Source organism: Pistacia vera, unplaced genomic scaffold (assembly GCF_008641045.1).
Source record: "Pistacia vera cultivar Batoury unplaced genomic scaffold, PisVer_v2 Contig361, whole genome shotgun sequence".
Taxonomy (NCBI): domain Eukaryota; kingdom Viridiplantae; phylum Streptophyta; class Magnoliopsida; order Sapindales; family Anacardiaceae; genus Pistacia; species Pistacia vera.
This window is the reverse complement of record NW_022196181.1, coordinates 662753-668636: the sequence shown is the minus strand read 5'-3', so window position 1 is coordinate 668636 and position 5884 is coordinate 662753. Positions and strand designations below refer to the sequence as shown.

General features: G+C 29.4%; 1 pseudogene; it reads left to right on the top strand.

The window, feature by feature from the left end:
- Nucleotides 1-764: 764 nt before the first annotated feature.
- On the top strand, nt 765-5155 carry LOC116140061 (annotated as a pseudogene).
- Nucleotides 5156-5884: the final 729 nt, after the last annotated feature.

Sequence of the window (5884 nt, the reverse complement as noted above, 5' to 3'; positions counted from 1 at the left end):
GGTCCCATTGAACCCACATCGTTAATTACTGTGGTCAAGTTGATAATTACATTATAATTATTAATTTATTGGTGAGAAGAGCAATTGCATGAGAAGCTTTAACAAGTCTTATAGCAACAAAAAAGGAAAAAAAAAAAAGATCTATTGTCGTCCTTATGGTTTTGGTGTACTAACAATTAAGGATATTTATTTCAAATACTAGTATTTCTGGGTTATTTGATTTACCGAATTGTTAGTTGACTATTAATCAACTTTGAAATTATATTGTGTTGATGTATGCCGGGACTAGACACATTGTAGGTGGGTTTCCCGAGGTATTGTTCGCTTTAAGCCTTGAGGCCCGTACGGTTTTATCCTGAAAAGGGACCTCTGGGTGGTGAGAGTATCCTTATGTATATAAGCAACTAAAACCCCCGTCTCGTCACCAATGTGGGACTTTTGGCACCAACATATTATGAAATCTTAAAAAATGCACAAACAAAACAATATTAAGTCAATCAAGGTTCAAATGACAATTGACTAATGGTTTTTTGAGTCAAAGGATAAAACACTAGTATCTGAAAGGAATATCCTTGACTTAATAAACTGAAACCACAGGGATGAAAACAGAATTCGCTCCACAACATTGTTGTGTGTATATATATATATGAAAAAGCTGAAGCACCTGGAGAAGCAGTTAACAAACTAATTAATCAAAGGCAAAATGGAGAGAGATGTTGAAGATGTGAGAGAATATTTTTGCAGTGGCATACAAAAGAAGCAGCATGGAGAAAAGCTCAACTTCAAAACTGCTCACTCTTATTCGTGAGGGAGAAGAAGAAATCTATAAATCTCTTAAAAAAGATTTGGAAAAACACCATGTTGAAGCCTTTAGAGATGAGGCAAGTTCACTTCATTCTTTCTCTTCTTCTTATTTCTTCCTTTTATAAGAGGTTTGGGATCGAATCCTGCCGTATCTGTTCGAAACGATTAACTAGTTTAATTTTGTGTTTCTATATATATTACTGTTAAAAGATCTTACATATATTTATATAATTCCTTTGCAGATAGGGACTTAATAAAATCCGTTAATTATTCACTGCAAAATCTTGAAGGATGGATGTCAAGCAAAAAGGTAATATTAATATATAATTCTGTTTATGGTTTGATTAACCACTAATTCTTGTTTATGTTTTGATTGATAGGCTAAACTACCAAAAGTTGCAGTTCTCTCATCAGCAGAAGTGGTTCCTGAGCCTCTAGGCCTTGTCCTCATCATTTCATCCTGGAATTTCCCCTTTGGTGAGTATCGGGAGGCTCTCTTCATTTGATCAGCTTTTCTTGAGTTTTAAAAAACCGAACAAAAATTTCTTCAGAGTTTTTTTTGACTGATTACACATTTGTTGTAAATGAAGGGCTATCTTTGGAGCCATTGATAGGAGCAATTGCAGCAGGAAAACAGTGGTTTTGAAGCCTCAGAGCTGTCTCAGCTGTTTTTCATTTTAGCAAATGTGGTGCCGAGGTACCTTGACAATAAAGCTATTAAAGCTTGAAGGTGGCCTGAAGTTGGTGAAAAACTCCTCCAACAAAAATGGGATAAGATCTTCTTCACAGGTAGATGATATATGTTTAGAAAATAATTACGTTACTTTGAGTAATGTTACAGGAAAGTCAGTCACATCGAATCATGGTCTCTAGATCGTGATCCAGGCTATCAACCGGACTGTAACATTCTTTATTTCTACATGTTAATGGCGGATGTCAATGAAAATTTTCATAGATTAATTCTTTTTTCTGATTTATGAAAATTGAAACTACTGGTAGGGAGTCAAAAGTGGGAAGGATAGTTATGTCAGCAGCTGGAAGCATCTAAATCCTGTAACTCTTGAGTTGGGTGGAAAATGCCTGCTGTTGTTGATTTTCTCAAATCTTCTTGGGACAGAGAGGTAATTAATTATTAATTTACATTTTTTTACACTAATTTCATTGCCTCCAATAAAAATTTTCTATAGTTTTATCTGTACCAATGTTATTTTAGGATTAATAGTGTAATATTAAAAAAAAAACTTTTATAAAACAAAAGTATTACGTCATCTGTATATTCATCAAATAATAAAAAATTATCTTTGCAGTATTTCAAAAGTTATCGGCCTTTTGATGATTGGATAGAGAGATTAAAAAAAAAAAAAGGTTTAGGTGCTGGATGTTAGGTCGAAAGTAGCACGACTTGATAATCCGTCTTACACTAAGACTTTTTCATCTTAGTACCATATTGTAAACAATATAACATGATATATAAGATTTAAATACCATTTTATTATCATAATTAACTTCATATTAGTAAAGCAATTAATTCTTCATTAATGTTTCTAATGCTTGTTGTTTTATAATTTGTTTTTTTTTTTTTTTTTTTACAAGGCGGTACAAATCGAATTATTGTGTCAAAATTTGGGGCTTGTGCTGGTCAAGCTTGCATAGCAATAGATTATGTCTTGGTGGAAGAGCAATTTGCTTCGACTCTGGTATGATTTTTTTAAACAAAATAAATACTTATTTTTTTCATTCAATACACAAAATTTTATAGATGGGGACATCTTGAAGCTTTTAAAGGGCGGACTGAAGATCATCGACCAGTTACAGGCTAACTTTAATGTTGCTTCTTTTAAAACCATAACCAATCTCTGTATTTAATCCGCAAGTTAAAAACTTCAAAACATTAAAAAAAAAAACAACGTTTTAGACGAAATTTAATTTTTTTTATAATTTAGGTGGAGTTAATGAGGGCAGATCAAGAAAATGTTTGGTGAAAATCCAAAGGAAACAAATAGTATTACTCGGATAATTAATAAGCAACATTTTCAGAGACTGAAAAATCATAAGTGATCCAGCAGTCAAGGATTCTGTTGTCTTTGGGGCTCTATGGATGAAGACAATCTGTAAGTGATCTATTTTATTTTTTTTTCATTTATTATTATTTATTATTTATTTATTTTATCATTTGTAATGTATCAACATCAATGCAGGTTTGAGCCAACAATCTTGGTGAATTCCTCTTGAAGCAACTATTATGACGAAGAAATCTTTGGCCCATTGCTTCCAATTTACGGTATTGAGTTAATAACATTATTTAACTTTTAATAGTTTTTAAGACTATATAATATAAAAAAAATGTTTTTGAGATTAAAGACTATAAAAATTTATCTAACTTACAATGTTTTAAGATTATATTTGAAAAATGAAAACTGTTTTTCAAAACATACTCATTTATACTAAACACAGTTATAAGAATTTTTGTATTTCTTATTTTTAAAAACAAAAAAATTAAAATCTAATGGACCGTTAGGTATGTATCGAAATATTGTGTTTTTATATGTCATTTATATAGTTAATTAATTAGTAGTTTAAAATTAACAAATTAAGGTTTATATTGTTGCCTTTTAACAGGTGAAAAGATTGAAGAGAGTATTGGTTTATTAATTCAAGGCCGAAAGCACTTTCAATTTATGCCTTCACAACAGAGAAGCACTTAAAAGGAGAATGTTCAGAAACCATCAGGGAGTTTGGTATTCAATGATGCAATTTTCAAGTAAATTATCATTAACTTAACTACTTTTTTTTTTTTTTTTTTTTTAATTTAATTTCCTCTCTTTAGTTAATTACCGAGCCTATTAAGAATTAATTAATTTCAAAGTGCTTTTGAAAAAATGGTTTTAAAATAAATGCTTTCAGAAAGCATTCAAATGTTTCTTAGACACATAAAAATATAGACAATTTGAGAGTATTTGAGTTGTTTCTGAAAAATGATTTCATTTTTTTTGGATTATGAGAAAAAGGAGAAAAATGACGCACATTCGACACCAAAACATTTTAGAAAACTCTTAATTTAATAAAAAATATTTTCTAATTGTTATAAAGAAAAAAGAACATTTAATTGTTTTCACACTATTTTTTTTTTTTTGTAAGTAAGTAATTTATTAAGAGAAGAAGGATTTACAAAGGCCAACAAAAAAGGCGGCCAACCTAGATAATATATCATTAGTCTTGAGTTAATTGATATTATTAATATATTTTCCGTGCAATTTTAATTTGATTTATAAAACTTAATTTTTGATACCCAATGTTTTGAAAAGTATTATAAACCCACTTAATAGGTCATCTATTATAAAAACTCATAAATTTTATTAAAAATACAGGGAAAAAAAAAAGACTCTAATAAGGGGATGTAATACTTTTTTTTTTTTTTTTTTTTTTTTTTAAAGTGGGTGTTAAAAAATTAAATGTCCTGGACGAGGGTCTTCAAATAACCCTTTATCATGTTCGATAATTTCTTATTCCATTTTCAAAATACCGTTTTCAGAAAATAAGTCTAGTTAATCGACATTTATTCAGTTTCCAACTTTTACTTTTTGAATCAATTTCTCAAAAACAAATTTTCAAAGGGAGAAAAACCCAATATCGAACAAACACTAATGAACAAATTCTTGTAATTTTTGTTTCAGTATGCGGCTGATAGCCTCCCATTTGGAGGAGTAGGAGAGAGTGGGATGGGGAAATACCATGGGAAGTTCTCCTTCGACACATTCAGCCACCACAAGGCAGTGGCAAGAAGAAGCTTTCTCACTGATTTTTGGTTTAGATATCCTCCATGGAACAATTACAAGCTTCAACTCTTTAAAGATGTCTACAATTTTGACTACCTCGGCATGCTTCTCTCCATTCTTGGTTTAAAAAAACCGAGATCAATATCAACCGCCGCTTGAACACATTATAGAAATAAAAGAAAAGAAAGCATATCTGCTACGATGAGAAAATTATAGAAGCCAGTCAGAAGATATTAAAAAAAAGGTGGTTTTTTAATGAGGCGACGACTCTCTCTACTCTCTCTCTATTATAGATTCTATAAATAGTTAATCCATGAAGTGTGATGATTAGAGAAATTAATAAAAGAAAAAAAGAAGAGAAGATTATTATATGTATAATTATTTATAAAATTGTAAGAGCTAGAGCTTCTATAAGTTGGGAATAAATTGTAAGTTTTTTTTTTTTTTGCTTTTGTAAAGAATTTAACTAAAGGTTTGTAGTTGTGTGATTTAAATGTTGTTAATGGTTTCATTGATTCAAAATTATCAAATAACTAGACATGAGGCCCGCACGTTGCACGGGTATGTTTATTTAATATTTTTGAAATAGTTTGTAAACAAATTTATTCTAATAGAATAAAGTAATTAGATTAAAAGATGATAATTGTTAAATTATACAAGTTTTAGAATAAATATAACTTTTATATATGTACAAAGTTGTGTTAAGATAAAATTAATAATCGTACATTTATAATTCTTAATACCAATTAATATTATGAAGATCAATTATTTAAACTTAAAATTTATATTGAGTTCATTTTCAGGTTTGACATTGACTGGTAATTTTTTTTCTCACAGTATAGGATTCTCTCTAGCTAAGGTTTGAAAACATACTAACTTCCATCTTTATACGTTTTTCTTTAAAATGGTTAGATTTTTAGAATGCCTATGTAATGCACTTATATAATTATTATTAATACTCATCCAATGTGTGAAGATGGAAAAATTAAATCAAAACTAACGTGTTATGATGGAGAACAATTTTCAATCAATTAATGAGTAACACCAAAATCAAGATAAAATTAAATATAGAGAATAATACTTTTATTATAAAAGAAATAAGTACATTGCTTTTTATAAAACATTGCTTTTTATACTGTGAAGTGGGTTTGGACGATGTAGACTTTCTATTTTTCTTATAGTTGTTCAGTTCCTCTAGTGCATATGTATACTCTCTTTTGTTTATGTTATAAATAATATCCATGGCAGATTCCATGATTTGTAACATCTGGTCAATGAATTCTCTTAATTTGTCTCTTGCAGTA